The sequence below is a fragment of the Aristolochia californica genome, unplaced genomic scaffold (assembly GCF_029961685.1).
Source record: "Aristolochia californica isolate CCGP_79_NKW_82.1479 unplaced genomic scaffold, dmAriCali1.0.hap1 SCAF_5, whole genome shotgun sequence".
In the NCBI taxonomy this organism is placed as follows: domain Eukaryota; kingdom Viridiplantae; phylum Streptophyta; class Magnoliopsida; order Piperales; family Aristolochiaceae; genus Aristolochia; species Aristolochia californica.
The window spans coordinates 7,616,411-7,636,119 of NW_027182214.1; positions in this window are offsets into that span (position 1 = coordinate 7,616,411).

Consider the following 19,709-nt stretch of genomic DNA (forward strand, 5'->3'; position numbering starts at 1 on the left):
TCCAACCTTGATTAAGGATTTGAGTAATAAGCTACCAAAAAATACAAGATAAAGAATTGATATAAAATTCAGGTCCCGGACCCATATAACAAAGACAAAAAATAAGTGGGTCGAGACAGATTGACTCAACAAAATGAACTTCTACCCCCCCCCCCCCCCCCGGCCGAAAGTGTGATGGAGTCAATACGTTGGTTCATTGGTTCAAAAGTAGCCCCTCTCTTCTCGGCGAACAGTATTCTAGCTTCCCTCCTGTTTATACGGTGGAGAAAAATTAACCAGTGAAGGTTCAGCAATGAATCAGCATAGTGGTAGTCAGCCAGTAGTGCGCAAGATAAAACAACGATGATATCCCAGAGAAACAGGGAATGCAAGATCATAACAAGAAAAAACTGCAACAATAAGAGTTTTAGCAACAGCTAGAGAACCTTCAGAACAAAGATGATGAAAGAACAAACTTCCAAATATAGTAGACAATCAAGATGATTCAGAAAGTTTCTGGCTGAGTTTCCTCGAAAGTCTTCGAAATCCGATCATGTTGAGTCAACGAACAATTCGAGCAACTGCTCAACCTCTTCTAGTAACTTCACATAACGTTCCAACAACATCAATCAGGCCTCTGAAAGGTTTCTGTCAATTAAGTGGATGTCATCAGTGGTTTTTGTGGAACAAAGGATCCAACTAGTGGTGAAGGAAGTACAATTTGGTGATAAATTGAGACAACCAATCTGACAGAGAAGAGATTGCAACTTTTTGACAATAGGAATACCCGACTTCCTACGAGTTTGAATTTAATCTATTGGGTTGTCGGTTGTCATCTCCTTATGTTGTTGGTTTGGATTGGGATTCTCACGCTATTGGAGCTTCCCTTGTAGGAGCATCTAGTGAAGCTGAAGTCCATGAGGACCACAATGGAGAGCTCTTCCTTACCACTTGAGACCCAAAGACCCTGTACATTGCCGATCACATTCCCACCTAGCGCATCAATGAGGTGGTCATCCATGGCGTAGACGTTGCTGAAAGGGGTGACAAAGGGACCGGTGGGGCAATTATATGACCTAATTCAATACTAACGAAAGCATTAATAGTAATAGAAGAAGAAATAATCAAGCACAAAAAACACAATATTGATACAGGTTCGCCTTAAGGTGAGACTACATCTTATCTTCTACTGTTGCGATAATTCACTATGATGATAAAGTAGTTTACAAGAGAAATAACACACACTCAAGTGTTTTTATCTAACCTCTCTCTACAGCAACTGATGATCCTCGATGATAACCCAAATAGTGGCACAACAAACTATAAAGAGAAAACTATGGCAACCGAAATACAAGTGTGAAATCCCCAATCTATCCTTAATGAAACAACCTTTTTTTGAGAAATGCTTTGGTTGGTGCCTTTTATTTATATGGGTGTTTTAATTCTTTTGAGACTTTTTATTGGTACCAATGGGTCTTTCATCAGCATCTTGTGAATGACTAGCATCACCCACTCTACTTTTTATTGGTACCATTGGATCTTTTATCGCCATCTTGTGAATGATAGGTACTACCCACTTTAGTGATTATTATTACTATATTTAGTCAAAATTCTTTGAGGTTGATTTTGACTTATATTTTACACCCATTTCTACCGTTTTAGAGTTGGTGCCCAGTGTTGGGACATCGTGATGGAGGAATTTAATACGACATCTATGTTATTTGGTTCAAATTGGGATCACTGCCATTACCTCCTCCTAGCTTGAGGGAGAGTGTTTGATGATATGGTGTAATTATGGTGGCACTAATGTAATTATTTTATGATATATGTCTTTAAATCACTCTTACTAGGGTTAAGGGTATTCTTGAATATTAGTACTTTTTATATCTATAAATAAAACTTAAGGAGGAGGGTTTGGGCAAGTCCATAACCCTATTCCTCCTCTTTTCACCTTCTCTAAATTAGTCACTATTACTCTTCTCCTCATAAATCATCTCTCCACAACTCTTTTTCCTCTTCTCAACCCTTAATCTCCTTCTACTTTTGCATCATGGGATCTTAAATTTCAACACATATCAATGTTGCCCCCTCCAACGATTGGTTACCAGATATACATCATGTTACTCGTGAATATTGACCGAGTATTGATTCATTTCTTGATTTTAATGATAACAAAACTTAATTGAGCATGCAATTGCAATTCTAGCATTTTAAATGTACTTCCATTGAAAGGCTTGAAACTCAAAGGTTTGAGCAATGAATCGAAACAAGCTTCTCAAAGACTTCGAGCTCCATGGACTGTCGAAGAGTTCATAAAGAAGCACCATAAAAAAGAAGCAAAAGATTGAAGACTAGAGTTTAGGAGGTATTAAAAAATGTCAAAACTCAATCCAAGTAAGAGAGCAACCCATTTTTTCCAAAACTTGAGGTACAATATAAAGTTTGGAGCTTTAGGATATATTTGCAATCAAACATGTTTTTCTAGAAGCATATAAACATTTCACACATGTTAGAACTACATAGGATCACAAAATTCCATGTTTAAAGATTCACATAGTGAATTGGCAATGGAATGACCGATTAACTTCTGCCAATGATCGATCAACCAAAAGTGCCTAGGCCAAAAATATAAAGCATGATTGATCAACTAAGGTCAATTGATTGATCATCCAAAATATGGCAAAATTGTGCTATAATGCATGATCAATCAACGCAAGTGGTCTGATTGATCAATATTACCAGGCAAACAAATTTTTTGTTGATTGATTGATCAACCTTCTGAGACTCATCAATCATACCAACGTTTGATAACTAAGGACATAAAACATGATCGATCATATAAAAATCATTGATGGATCATACATGTTATGTTAGCCAATAGGAATTTTGACTCATAATCATACCATGTACAATGATCGATCAACTTAAAATGTCAAACCCAACAAGAAGATATTGATCAATCATGCCATTGATCAAGAAACCACTTTCTAACAGACATACAACCATTACAAACAATTAATCGATCAATCACTTTACACGGATTGATTGATGTGAAATCGACTTTTTACAAATGGGTAAAAGGTCAAGGTTGGCTTGGGGAACTTATAAATATCCCACCAAACCTCCTATTGAGAAGTTAATGAACTTTTCTTGGCATACCTACAACTATTCATTAGCATTCTCTTGAAATCTTCCTAAATTCTATTTTGAGAACGAGAGAGCCCATTTTGCAAAACACTTCCATTCCTTTCTCATTCCAACTCCATGAATTCATATTAGTCAAGCTCCTATCTACTCCATTGTGCATCAAAGTTTGAAAGCTTGATACTCTCAAGGAGAAGGTTATCTCTCCACAATTTCAAACAGTATAAGTTTTACCTGTCTTTGTAATTTTTCATTTAATGATATCTTCATCTAAAACCTTGTTAAATCAAGATTGAAAGGCCTATTAGAGTTTGAATCCATCTAATCTCTTGGAGAGATTAAGTTGTAATCGTCTATTTGAGCATACATGTGGCTTGAAGGAGATACAAAATCTCTTTCTTGTATTCCAACCTAATAGAGAGGTTATTAGTGGAATTTCCCAAGTATGGGTCCTTGGCGGTGAATTCCAATAGGGAAACATCGATAAAAATTATATTTGGTATTCAATTTTAAAATTGTAAGTTTAAAATTGTCAAAACACATTTTTATGTGTTGAATCCCTTCTTCATTTTGATGATAACAAAACTTAATTGAGGTAACAATTGTAAATATAGTATTTTAGATACTTTTTCTTCTAGAGACATCAACTTTAAAATCAATGCAAGCTTCTCAACGACCTCAAGCCTTATGGAATGTCAAGAACTCTTGAAGAAGCACCCTCAGAAGATAAAGAAAAAATTGAAGACTAGAATTTTAGGAATCACTAAGAAATGTTAAAAACTCGGTCTATGTATGAGAGTAGTCCACTTCTTGCAAAACATGAGGTACAATGCAAATTTGGAGCCTTAGGACACATTTTGCATTCAAACATGTTATGATAAATGCTACATTTTATACATGTTAAAATCACTTAGGAGCATTAATTATCATGCTTCAGAATTCTATAGGATGAGTTGGTACTGGAATGATCGATCAACATCATCCAAGGATCAATCAACCAGAAGTGTACTGACCAAAAATTTAAACCATGATCGATCAACCTATGCCGATTGATGGATCATCCAAAACATGGCCGATCTGTTCTATTAAGCATGATCGATCAACCCATTTCTACTGATTGATCAATATTGTTTAGGCAAAGAAATTCTCATTGATTGATCAATCAACCTCTGAGACTGATCGATCATACAGAACTTTTCCTTTATGGCACAAAAAACATGATCAATCATAGCACAATCATTAATCGATCACACTTGTAATGCACTACCAGTGGGAATTTTAATTGATTAATCATACCATGTAAGTTGATCGATCAACTTAAAATGCCATACCCAGTGGGATATTAATCGATCATACCATAGATCAGTAATTTGCATTCTGACAGAAAAAACAATTGTTACACATGATTGATCGATCATCCACTTTACAACGATTTATCAATGTAAACATAACATTTTGCAACGGGCAAAAAATGGCTAGTTTGGCTTGAAAAACTTATAGATACCCCACCATACCTCCCGTTGAGAGATTAATGAGCCTTTATTGGTTTATCCACAAGCATTTACTCTCAATTCCTTGAAATCTTCCTAAATTGAATTTTTTAGAAAGAGTGAGCCAAAACTCTAGAAAATTCCTTTCTCTTTTCTCATACCATCTTCATTGCATACATATTAGTCAAGCTCCATAATTTTTCATTGTGCTATAAAGGTTGGAGGTTTGGATGTCTCAAAGGAGAAGATTTCTCTCCAAATGACATGGGTGTAAGTTGTAATCTTTCTTTTGTATTTTTTTTAGATAGGATCATCTAGAATCTGATTAATTATAGATAGATAGATTCTAGCTAGAACTAGAATCTAGCCAATCTCTTTGAAAGATTGATTTTAAAATTGTGTCCTTGAGCATACATGTGGCTTAAAAGAGAGCCATAATCTCTTTCATGTAAATTCCAACTAATAATGCTTGATTACTGGAATTTCCCAAGCATTGGTTCTTGGGTAGCGAATACCAATAGAGGGACATTGATACAAAAATATTTGGTATCAATTCTTATGGTATGTGAATTTCTATGCTTTACTTTGCATATTTTCTTGATTTTTTATTCTACACCTTAATGCTTTTAAAATTGTAATTCTCAATCGACCCACACAACCACACACCCCCATATTCAACTGATATTGCTACTCAAGAGAGGTAAGGAGAGAATTTTGTTTAAGCCATTTGTCTTGCAAACTTACAAGCCTATTTGGATGTTGCAAAATCTCAGGTACTCGCCTCTTTTGCAAGACCCTCCTTTAATGATGTGTGTGCAGCCATGCTTCGGATTTCAATGAAAGGATCCAGTACTCAATCGCACCAAACTGAAATTGCAACAATGTTCACCCAAGGAAGGGGAGCAACAAGTATGGAAGAGACCGAGGAAGAGGTGTTAGATCCTATAGTAGAGGTAGGGGAAGAGATGATACTGATTCCACCTGTTATCCCACAAATTTTGCTCAAAATAGGAAGTGCACTTTTTGTGGTTTAATTAACTACTTCGTTGACAAGTGATGAAATTTGCATGGGAAACTAGATTATTTCAAGGCCAATTGAGCCTCCACCTCTATGACAACCACTAGAAATGAAGTGCCTTTAAATACTCATGAAGTGAAGACAACACTTAGCAGGAATATGGTTTTATTTAAAAACTTAAATCACTCATTAATGTTCATTCTGAGAAATTTCTATGTGAAAATGAAATCGAAGATGAAAGGAACAAATAATCCGAAGGGTATTGGTACTTATCCTCTTTGTCTCCTTTTACTATGAATTGATTTGTATCTTTAGCAGATGGGTTCCAAACAAAGAATCATGGTATTGGTACTTCTACTATATCTTCATCTCTCTCACTTTCAATTTTTTTCAATTTTTTTATTTTTTTTTTGGTTCCCTAATTCCTATTGAGTTTTATGTCCAGGAGCCGACTAACAAAAACGTTGTTATGTCACTTTTTTTCCCTTCTCATTGTGTTTTTTAGGAAATCAAGATGAAATAGGTGATTGGTGGATGCTAATAGAGATGAGGTCTTTATTTCTTAGAATCTTCTATAGTAGCAGCAACAACAAAGAATAAAGAGGCACTCTTAAAGGCATATTCGATTGGACCATCCTTCGTTCTAAAGTTTAAAAATCATTAATTCCTTCAATTATATCTTTTTCTATAATACCTTGTGAGTTCTATGAGCGTGGGAAACATCACCCAACCATTTTTCATCCCAGGTAGAACAATGTATCTTCTACTTCATTTGCTTTAGATTATTCTAATGTTTTGAGACCTGTTCATGTACCAATTATTTCATATTTTATGTATTTTGTGATATTTATGGATGATTACAATAGAGATACAAAATTATATTTAATGAAAGATATATATGAAGTGTTTTTATATTTTTGGTTCCTTATGTGCTATGGTTGAAACATAATTTCAAGAGAAGATTCAGTTTTTTAGGTTTGATAATGTTAAAAAATAATTTTCATCTTAGTTTCAAAGTTTTTCGTCAATCGAAGGGAATTATTCATCAATCTTCCTATGCCTACACACAACAAATGACTGATGTTTCCGAACGGAATAATAGACATCTCATTGAAGTGGCCAAGATTCTAATGATATCTACGAATGTGCAACAATATTATTGGTCATATACTATATTTATAACTTATTTTCTAATTCACCTTATGCCATCAAATGTGCTACATGATCATACACCGCTCTCAAAACTATTGTTTAATACACTGATCATACACTGTATGTCATCAGCATGCTTTCTTTGAGTCCTCTGGTGTGTGGGTGTGTTCCATTTGGGCATACTTTGGGTCCCCAAGAAAGAAAAATTAGTCCTACAGCAACCAAGTGTATCTTTCTGGGTTATTCAAAAAACCAAAAGGGGTATGTCTGTTGCTCCCCTAACTTGAGGAAAACCTTTGTTTTTGCTAACATTATATTCTTTGAAGATCAGCCATATTTTTTTATTAGTTCTTGTTACTTGTTATGGCCAACACATAAACAATAAGATCTCTAGGGAATGAGACAAAAGACGAAATCTAGCTCTTATGAGAGAGGAGAGAAGAAAAATGGGAGAGAAAGAGGAATAAGGACAAATTTGAGCCAAAAGGAAAAGGCTTGAATCGTCTACTTTATGTAGTGAGGTTGTATTTATAGTTGTAGGAAGGTGTTTACGATGACTACCATGCCCTTAGGGCTACATGCTTCAAAAGGAAAAATACATAAGATGACATACACCAACTTGTATAATTACAAGTTTATGCCATTTATATGGATGTTCTCCTTATTTACTAGCCATGCACTCCTACACATGCCAGTATCTTTTAAAATTTTTGCTCCTAGTTTTCCATCTTCTACAAGGATGTCCAAACCGGTTATCTCATCGGATCACACTATTCCACAAGAAGAAGTATCATCAACACCAAAGACTCCTCTCTCTCCTACTGCAAATCACTCACCTATGGAGTCTCCAAATGTTTCTGAAGTACATTCTCCTCCTTCTCCTATTGTGTATGGAACTCCTTATGACACTAGACCTATTGCCCTTCATATAGAAATCTTGATCATATGAAGGGCAATAGGTCTAGTGTCCATAGACTAGTTATCTTCGAGTTGTGCTTATTTTTGAGTTTTGGTTCATCGTCTAACAAACCTTCTACTTATGAAGATTCCTTGAAAGATCCAAGGTTGAATGCTCCCATGGATGAAGACATGTAAGCAATGTATAAGAATCACAGTTGGCAGTTGTCTTCCCTTCCACCATCTAAGAAGGCAGTTGGTTACAAATGGTTTTTCATATTAAAATATAATCTTGATGGGAAATTGCTATGTATGAGGCCAGACTGGTTGCTAAATACTATAAACAGTCATAAAAGTATTGACTATGAAGAAACCTTCTCTCCAGTGGCAAAATAAAATTCACTATGGGTTCTTATTTCTCTAGAAACGAATTTTAATTGGTCTATATATTTATTAGATGTTTAAAATGCATTTTTAAATTGTGATTTATCATAGGAGGTTTATATGATTCAACCACTTGGTTTTGTCGCTGAGGGGGAGAAAGTATGCCAACTGAATAAAATAATTTATAGGTAAAAATAATTCCCTTGTGCCTAGTAGGACAACTTTACAAAGGTTGTTATTAACCTTTGGTTCACAAGGTGTGAAAGTGAGCACTCGGTATTTACAAAAACAACTACTATAGGTATGATTCTTATGGCTATATATTTTGATGACATCATTATCACATGAAGTGACATTGGGGGAATTCAGCTCGGCAGAAGACTGTTATTAACCTTTGCCGACGGAGGCTGTCGTTGTATGCTCTCTGTGAGCTCACCGTGGCGGCTCTCTCGCGACGCCTTAGAGCGTCGGAACTGCAGCGCCGACGCCGGTGACCATTCTGACAGGTTTTTCGGCGTCGACGACTTGAAAGAACACCGGTGGAACGCCTGCGAACCTTCCTTCTACGAATAGCTGGAGGTTGAAGACGACCTCCAACGCGCAGAAATATTTAATTAAAATCATAAGGTATTTTTTTAAATACGGGACGAGTTGGCTCGGGACGAGTTGGCTCGGGACGAGTTGGCTCGGGACGAGTTGGCTCGGGACGAGTTGGCTCGGGACGAGTCCTCTGTGACTCAGTATTCCAACTCGGCAACCGCGAGTCGGGTTGACTCGATGAAAAAAAAACAAAAAAAAACATCGAGTCGACTCAGAAGAGCTGAGTTGGCTCGCCGTTCCTGGACCAAGCCGAGTTGGTACTTAACATTGTTGTTTGCACCAGTGGGATTCAAACCCGCATCTTGGCAAAACCAATTGCGCCAGTGACCATTAGGCCACTGGCCATCGGGTGTTATATATATTGGACATTTTGGCTTTATTTCCTATTACAGTTTTTATGCATTTTTTGGCATATATTTAAATGCATGAAATTAAAGTTATGCATAATATTATAGTTTTTAATTATGCATATTTTATGAGAATATTTTGTGCATAATGATAACATGTTAGTGTAAGTTACAATTATGCAATTCATGCTATTCTCATACATTTATGAGATTTAATGTCTAGTGATCCATATATTTTTTTATTAATTAGAGAGTAGCCACAACATCTTTAACTTAATAAAAATTATATATTATGATTAGGATCACATAAAGAATATTAGACATTAATTGTAACTAATTTTACTTGATATAATAAATTTTATCCCACAGGAATTTTTATTATATTTGAGTTTATTAGTTTAGATAAAATATCAAGTTATTCATAATTTACCCACAAGGATTATGAATTCATAAATAATTTGATAGTTTTATCATAAAAAAAAAGTAGAAATTAATTGTAATTAATTATACTTAATATAATAAATTTTATCCCACAGGAAATTTTATTATATTTGAGTATATTAATTAGGATAAAATATCAAATTATTCATAATTTACCCACAAGAATTATGAATTCATAAATAATTTGATAGTTTTATCATCAAGTTTACTCATAAAGAATATTGAATCTACTTGAATTAAAAAACATTTAGCCCACAGGCAATGTTTTTTATGTCAATTGATTTAATTTTTAAGCATGATTTACATTGGTAAAGAATGATATTTTATTCAGGCCTCATTTTTTAACATCAGCATGTAATTTGTAATTTTATGCAGTTGTACAGCCTGCACATTTCTCTGATATTCATTGTGATATCCCTGATCTTAAGGGAGATAACTATGAAGTCTGGAAAGAGAGAATACTTCTTCATTTAGGGTGGATTGACATAGATTATGCTATTAGGAAAGTCGAACAACCAATAATTACTGATACCAACACCGCAGTTGAAATTACACTTTATGAATGATGGGAGCGATCTAATGGCCTCGGTATAATGTTCATTAAGACTAAAATTGTTGCTGGTATTCGTGGTTCTGTTGAGTAGTATGACAATGTCAAAGACTTGCTAAAAGCCATTGATGCTCAATTAGATAAATGATGACCGTTTGAACTTATTTAGAAAAATACCCAACTTTGACCACGTCATCATCGATTTAAAATATTTAAAAATTTTGAAAAAATTACTTTAGATTTTAAAAATATAATTTATCAATACACTTTTTATTACCTTATATTTAAAATAATAAATTATAAAAAATTTTAATTAATTAAAAAATTAACTCTTACCTATTTAATGATATGGCATCTTACATGGGTGTTGTGGTAGTTGACGTGTCAATCAGTTCACTGAGTGCTGATGTGCCATGATAACGCAGTGATGCGTAATCGATCAAAGCCTACGTTTCACCTTTGACTGTATACATGTAGTCAAAGTTGGGTAATTTCTAAATAAGTTCAAATGTCATCATTTATCTAATTAAGTTCAAATGTCATCATTTATCTAATTAAGTTCAAATGTCATCATTTATCTAATTAAGTTTTAAATATTGGGTAAAAACCTAAAAGTCTCTTTATTCAATCAGAGCGGGTAGATAATCGGCCATGAACCCTAAACCCTATAACTCTAATTGCATATTTTCATGAAAAGTATTAACTCCATATATTTGCAGCTAGTTCTCTGTAGAAGCTTTAACTAGTACATAAAGCTCTAGAGATTTAATCCAATATACTTTAAGAGCTTTCTAAAGAAGTTTTAGAAAATTAAGGTCACTTCTAAAATGAAAATGAAGGGTAACGGACCTTAGATTCAAGCATATATCCTTTCAGAACATTCAAAAAAAGTTCTGGAAAATGAAGATAACTTCTAGAACGAAGATCCGGGCAATCAAACCCTGCATCATGTGAGCTACATCCCATGCAATCTACTTCTGGCTTTAACTAAAATAAGAAACAATTTATTTTTATCTTAATCTTTTGGAAAAATTGGCAACAAGGTGTTTATTTTTTCTTAATATTTTATTTATTTTCAAATGCTTTAAAATTTTCTTTCATAAAAAGAATTTGACCATAATCGTATAAGATTTAGGATATAAGTTACACTTTGGAAAAGATGAATAAATATGATGAATGTCAAATCAACTCGAAGACAATCCGCTCTACTCATCATAGAAACTCTTGCCTCATTTTTTCTAAGCTTTTGGATTTAGAAAAGCATTTCTTAAAAATAGATTAATACATATTAATTTAGTTGAGTTCACAACTCCTAAAGATAAGTCTTACAGTAATAAAAAAAATAAAGTCGAATAATACTAAAATTATTCTTTCTCTGAAGCTTCTTTCCATGAGAGTTATGTAAAATGGTTTCATATTTGCCCTTCAAGACTCTCTTTCAAGCTGGGGTTTGTAACTTCAGGTAGCAAAAAAAAAAAAAAAAAATTGTCTTCAAATTTGGTCTTCAATCTTCCTTAAATGAAAATAATTCTTCATTGATGCAAATTCTTGAGCTTTTGATCTTTCCCTTACTTGGATATTTAAGTCAACTAAAACTTTATCACAACATGTGGAATAAAATACATCTTTCTTCTTATTTGTTCTTCTACTTCTCTCCTTCAAGATGAGGATCAAACGAACATAGTGATAAAGCTTGAACAAAACAAATATGAGAGAAGAAAAATCAATCCTACTCAAACAATAAAATTCCATATGCTAGTAAAAAAAAAGTGAAAATCTAAAAAACAGATTCCACTCAACTTCAATGGCAGAAAAAGGCCCAATTTAGGGCATGTAAAGGAGATTATTATTTTAATAGTAACTCAAAAAAATCACCAATTAGGTGAATAAAAAGACTTGAGTCATGTAGGATGTTGAATGCACTTTTGTACTTTGCAGATAGTGGGTCTACATGCATCGCTACAAAGTGATGAAAAATAAAATATGATAATTACATTGAAAAAACATTATACGAACACAAAGATAGTAGAACACATACTTAAGACAAAAGGAGGCGATAATGTAATAGGAATACTTCCAAAAATGATTCTTTAAATTTAGAAAATTCAGATAAAATATGGAGAGAAAGCTATACTCTACTTCCAAACTAAGATTTTGAACATAAAGAAAATAAGAAGAATACGCTCATCAAATCAATAGAGTAACGAGAGCAACAATTTTTTTTTTTTAAATTCGAAGGCAGACTGTAACGGTAGAACCGGAAAACTAATAAATAAGTTGGATCAAGTATGACCGTACAGAAAGTTCTACAAGGTGAGCTAAACTTTTTGGATATAATGATGCAAATTATAAGACATTGAAGCAAACAAGAAAGACAACACAAGAGAGGTGTTATATTTTAGGGTTCCATCACTAGGTCTACGTTGTAGGAGAAGAAAAGAAGAGAATAAGGAGAAGAGAGAAGAGGGGAAAGAAGAGAAGAAAGGAGGGGACGACTTTAGGCTAGAGCTAGAGTTTCTAAAAGGGGGAAAAGAGAGCACTTATATAGATAAGTGGGTTTGTTAAAAGACATCCACGTATATAGGGGTGGCATGACCAGTAAATAAGGAAAATATTCATAGAGATGGCATAGAATTATAATTATGCAAGCTGGTGTATATCGTATTATGTGTATCTTCTTTTGAATCATGTAGCCCTAAGGGCAACTATAACTAAAACCTCAAGGCACGGGGTAGAGCATTCAAGCCTCAACACTCCCCCTCAAGGTGGAGTTTATAACTTCTTCTTCCAATGAAAAGGATTCTTGGTCTTCAATTTTCTTTTTCAACAAAAAATTCTTGACAAAATACAATTCTTTATAGATGCAAAAACTTTGTCTTTTGTGCTCCCCCTTTCTTGAATGTTTTAGTCACACAAAACTTACCACAACATATGGAATAAAATACCTCTTTATTGTACTTCTTCTTCTATTTCTCCCCCTCAAGCTAGAAAGTAATGGCAGTAATCCCAGCTTGAACCAAATAACATAGATGTAGTAATAAGGTCCTCCATCACGGTGTCCCAACCCGGGCACCGACTCTCAAAGGTAGAAATGGGTGATGAGTGGGTAATGATTGTCATTCATAAGACGGCGATAAAAGACACACGGATACATATAAAAAGTTTCAATGGATTTAAAACACCTATATATATATATATATATATATATAAAGGTAAACCAACTGAAGCAACACACAAGAGGTTGGCCCAAAAGGGACTGTGAGAATCAAATAAAAGATGGTAGGAGAAAGGCTTCCAAATAACCAATGGGTAATAGGTAAAGAGGGAGATAGGATACTAAGGCCACCATGTGCTTTATTTTTCTAAGAAAATCAAATTCCACATCAGACAAACCAATGCCGACAACAATCCGCAAATAATAAACCCAAGGCAAGCAATCGAGGAGTTCTTCTTCAAAAATAATATCTCAATCAAAGATACACAATAGTAGCAGTGGAAATGGGCCAATGCTTAAATAATGTGTACCAAATTTGCAGTAGTATAGTAGTAGATGACCGGTAAATAATGAAAGCCCTTAAGAGTAAAAAGGACACATGAAATAGTCCACAGCGAGTCCATCAATAAATAAGAAAGTTGCACAAAATTTTATGTTGGAACCGAGTAATAATCTAAGATAATAATTCATTTGGAGATAGAGAACCGAGTCAAATAGTAGGCTAATATAACCAAGTCGTAGAATAAACATGTATAGAACTCGGGACCCGAACACGTATAACTGAGGTAGAAAATAAGTGGGGTAAGTCAGGTTGACCCTGACTCGAGTTGACTCACTAAGTTGACTAGGACCAAGTTAACTCGGTGGAGCAGAGGCAACGCTTGGGTCGCCAGGTACAATGGTTAACTCAGCCCGGTCTGAGTCTAGGTTAGAAGCGCTTGATTAAACCAAGCTACCTAATTGGGGGAATTAAATCCAGAAATATGCCTTCGTCTTCTCCCCGATAATGTTCCCGAACAACACAAGACAACAATAAACTAGAGAGCGTGAACAGAAGAGTTTCCGGAAAAAGCAGCAAGATCAAAATTTTGGAAATCAAGAAACAATAAATCAATAGCAACGATACGATGACATCAAACTACCAGTTGGTAACAAAAGATGATCTGGCTGCAAAAAACAGCAACGAAAGTTGTCCAGAAACAACAACGAAAGTCTATTGTTAAAGAAAACTTGTTGCTTAATGAGATATTGCAATATGTTGCCAGACATAGATTAATTCTGATTCTGATTTTAAAGAAGTATAGATGAGATCTTCTAGAAATAAGCCATACGCCAACAAAGATGAAGCTGCCACTGCTACTAAAAAATCTTTCGAGATACCAAAAAAGGTACAAGAACTTCTGATATAAGGAATGATATGAGATGCTGACCAAATGAAAAATTCCAATAACTTATCCAACTAATGAGATAAAAGATTCGTATCTAATGAAACATTGATTTGCTGCTACAGTGATAAGTATCTGCTGTTAATGAAATGTCCAAACAATAATACAAGCGGGAAATTTGGAACAGACCTTCCCCATGGTTTTTCTTCCTCACCGCCCTTGTTTTGTTTCCAAGCTTCTCAACACTAGAGAAGCTCTCTTTAATGGCGAAGAGGACAAGTAGAAAGCAGTATAGCTATAGAGATCTCGTCAATAAACTTCCATAAAAGTAGTAAGCCAAATGGGATGATTCAATAAGAATCCAAAAATAGAAGCATGTTACAATTCGAGCATAGAGAAAACAAATCCAGTTGGACTTTGGATGTAATCTGAACAGACTTTGGATGCACCAGTTGGAGATGTTCAAATCCAACTAGATAATCAACAACTTCTGTCAACGATGAACCAAAAACTCTTGAAAATAGAATAGCAAGGCAGCAATAAACAAAATAGATAAGAAGATGATTCTCATAATAAAACTCTGTCAATATATAATATGCAATATTAAAGGCTTAGTATAGAGATGAAAACGTAAAGCAAGCAACGTGTATAGGGACTGAAAAGAGGAAAAAAAAAGTACTTACGAACCTAAATTGCTAGAGATAATAGATTAGAAAAGGATCACATTAACTATGTGGGTTGACTGAATCTCTAATACCATGTTGAATTTATGGAAAAGAGAAAAAATTCATTGGCTTTCATGTAATCAGAGTACATGAACCCCTATTTATTGTAGAGGAAAGTAGTAGAGTCTAATTACAATTAAACTACCCTTGTCCGAATTACTCCCAAACTCTAACACTTAAAAGATAAGTCCTAGCATAATTCAATAACTCAAAATAAATAGAAGACTAACATAACTAAAACAGTTTTAAACTGAAACTCTTCTGTGAGACCTCCTTCCATAATAATTTTAGCTTTGTAAGACTTCTTATTGTGAGAGTCATATAAGACTCTTCCATATTTGCTCTTCAATAGAGTCTACTTTCTATCCCAATAAATGTTTCTCAATCTGATCTTTCTAGAGAGAGATATCCACATTGGAAGAATTAAAGGTCATGTCTGTATCCTATTGCATGCGAAAATCCGAATTTAAACCAAATTTTTTTCTTCACTTTTTAAGTTGCCAATTTGTTTTCAAAATCTAGTTAAGATTTTACCAATTGGAGTATCTTTCCTTACTTAAAAGTTTCCTTTTTTAATCTCACATCACATTAGGTTCCTTAAGAAAAGTTTTTCCCTATATGAGTTAAATTTACTTTTTTGCAAAGTTTGAAATTTTTTAATTATAAAGTCCCATTTCCTCAATGTAAATTCCAAATATTAGTGTCTTAAAACTCCCTTATTCCATAATTTATCTCTTGAATATTTTGTTTTCAAATTGGTCAAGTTGTGTTAAAAAGTAATTGTCTTATATGAAAAGTTTTTTTGTTTAAGTTTACATTATTATGTTCCATCTAAAAACTTTCTTTTTGGAGAATTTTTTTTAAGTTTCCTCAATCATCATGTTCATAGAGGAATTATTTTTTATCTCCCTCTTGTGTCATACTTGGTAAAATTTATTAAGTTATTTCAATACTACCACTACAATCTCCTTCTTATTATGGCTATAGTTATTTTCTCTTCTTTTAATGCCCATTTCCCTTTTACTTGATTGTATTTCTCCTACCATCCTTTTTTTACTCTTGTTTACCCTCTTAGGTCAACCCCTTGGTGCTTTGCTTTTGTTGGTCTACTTTTTATATATGGATGTTTTAAGTCCATTAAAACTTTTTTATTGGTACCCTTTGGGTATTTATCGACGTCTTTTGAGTGACAAACATTTTCTTCTATAGTGATGGTTATACCTATTTTCTTCAAAATCCTTTGAGGTTGGTTTCGACTCTTGCTTTATCACCCATATTTTGTACTTTCTGAGAGTTTGTGTCCTATTGAGTACTTATCCTTGGGACACCTTGATGAAGGAGATAATTACTACGGTTAGTTTTTTTGTTTCAAGTTGGTAGTTGTTGAATTTAGGATCCCTTGATTAGGACCTCGAGCAAAGAAGAGAGTGAGAGGATAAAATAAGAAGAAGAGAAGAGAAAAGATGGAAAGAGAGATAAGAGAAGAGCCTTTAGGATTGCAAAGGGAGTTGGACGAATTGAGAGAAGGGGAGAGAACTCGATGCTCTACCCCAAGCCAAGGGCCTCTATTTATAGTTTTTGTGATGATGTTACTATTAGGAATTAGATGCCCTAATTCCAAACTAACGAGAACACAAATAATAATTGTGAAAGAAAAAAAATAAGATGACAATACAAAACAAGATTTATTTAGGTTCTCCTCAAAGTGAGACTACTTCCTGTCTTCCGCCACAGTAGTAATCCACTACGAAGATGAAATAATTTACAAGAGAAATCACATACTTACAGGTGTTTTCTCTAACCTCTCTCGAGTCGCAGCTCAAGATCCTTCTCCGATGATAAACCCTAACAACTACGCCCCCAAATATAAAGAGAAAATTTGGGCATCTAGATTACAAGTGTGAAATCCCCAAAGAACCCTTAATGAGACAACAGTAATATATTATGGATCTGGTAGGGGCTCCACCCTTCTTCCAACCTCCATGGCGACCTTACCGTGAAGTTTGACTCATGCACAGACTCAACGCAAGGCATTAATTAGGCTCCACAATGTAACAGTCTCCCACTTGGAGTGTTGGAAGAGCCCATATATCTAAGAGTATTGTAAGATGGGTCACACGACCAAGGAATGCCCACATATGTAAGAGTATTGTAAGATGGGCCCAAGCACATAAGAAGTAGGGCCCACTATGATTACCACGAGTTAGCATCCTTATCACATAAGTTGGAAAATCAAGAAGGACTCACAAATATTATCACGAGCTGGCATCTTGATCTTTTGGTCACGTCCTCATTCAAGAGTTCTAGTTTGAGTTATATTGTGTTCTATTATATTGAGTTATTTAATTATGCCAGGACTTATCTTTAAGTGTTAGAGTTTGGGTGTAATTCAGACAAAGGTAGTTTTTTTTGTAATTGGACTCTATTACCTTCCTCTATTATAAATAGAGGTTCATGTACTCTTATTATAATAAATCAATGATGTTTTTTACTTTTCCATAAATTTAACATGGTATCAGAGTAGGTTTTGTGAGTTGACTTGGTCAACCCACAGAGATAATGAATCATTTTCACTAAAACCTAAACCCTAAGTCTAGGTTCGTATTTTTTTCCTGTCCCTACACCTGTAGTTTACTTTGCGTTTTTCACATCTATAATGAGCTTTTGATATTGAAAACTACATATTGACATAAATATATTTGAGTCTACTTTCCATGGAAAATCTAATTTTTCCAATTGGAGTTATCTACAAAGAGAAATCGATATTTTAATTAGCGAAGGTTAGATTGAAAAAGAGGTTCGACCAGTAGCAAAAAGCTTCAATTTCCAAAGTATTTTATGCTATCAAGAACGAGAATTTATATGTAAAAATATATATCAAAAGAAATATATGTAAGTCTGTTCTCTCACCTATTCAACCAGTTTTCAATCGGAGTTATCTACAAAGAGAAATTGATATTTGAAGCAGCAAAGGTCAGATTGAAAAAAAGGCTTGAGCAATAGCAAAAAGCTTCAATTTCTGAGGTATTTTATGCTATCAAGAATGAGACTTTCTATGGAGAATTATATATCAAAAAAAATATTTGTAACTCTATTTTCTTACCTATTACACCAATTCTCGATCTGAGTTTTTTATAAGAAGATATTGATCATGGAAGATGGTCATGCTAAAAAGAAAAAGGAGAAACAATACTTAGTTCGACTAGATGAAAGAGACAGAAATCTATTGGATTATTTATCTTCTGATAATTATATTTTATGAAGAAAAGTTATACTTGGATAAAATTTATTTAAGTCTAGTTTTTTAAGGAGAAAATTTCATGTCAATCTAATCTATATTTAATGATATATTCGCATTGGCCTCACTTTTTGAGTTGATATATCAGGAAAATATTTCACTTCTCCTTGGTTTGAGGGTTTATTACTACATCTCTTTTATTTGGGCTTATTTCTGCATCTATGATATTTGGTTCAAGATGGAATCACTGCCATTACCTCCCAACTTGAGGGGGAGAAGTAGAAGAAGTACAAGAAAAAAGTATTTTATTCCATATGTTGTGGATAAAGTTTATGTGACCAAAATATTCACGAAAGGGAAGCACAAATGAAGCTTGTGCATCTAAGAAGAAAATTAAATATTGGATTATTTCATGGGTTCTTTTACAAGGTTTATTATTTTGGTTCGTGTTATATGTTAGAAAATGATCGTGTTATATTTCAACTGCAGTTATTGTGTCTCTTTGGATGAGACATTATTATTGAAGAAGAGGTGGCCTCAGTATCCTTTCTCATACCATCATTTATTTGACCCCGTCAAAAAAATATCAATGGTTGGGAAACCATGATAGAGGAACTTAATACCCCGTAAAAAAAAATTATCAACGATTGGGAAACCATGATGAAGGAACTTAATACCCCGTCAAAAAATATCAACGGTTTGGAAACCATGATGGAGTAACTTAATACCCCGTCTAAAAATATCAATTGTTGGGAAATCATGACGGAGGAATTTAATACCCTGTAAAAAAATATCAATGGTTGGAAAACCATGACAGATGAACTTAATACCCTGTAAAAAAATATCAACGGTTGGAAAACCATGACAGAGGAACTTATTACCCCATAAAAAAATATCAATGGTTGGGAAACCATGACGAAGGATTTTAATACCCCTTAAAAAAATATCAATGGTTGGGAAACCATGACAGAGGAACTTAATACCCTGTAAAAAAATATCAATGGTTGGGAAACCGTGATGGAGGAACTTAGTACCCATAAAAAAATATCAACAGTTGGAAAACCATGACGGAGGAAGTTCATACCCCGTCCAAAAATATCAATGGTTGGGAAACTATGATGGAGAAACTTAATACACCGTAAAAAATATCAATGGTTGGGAAACCATGACGGAGGAACTTATTATTACATCTATGTTATACGCTCCTCAATTGGCTAGTTGAGCCTCATGGAAGAGAGCGCCAGCATGAGGGCGAGTGTTGGAAGATATGGAGGACTGCCCATTTTATACAACAAGATTATATACATCATTTTATACAACGGTTGAAAAACCATGACAGAGGAACTTAATACCCCATAAAAAAA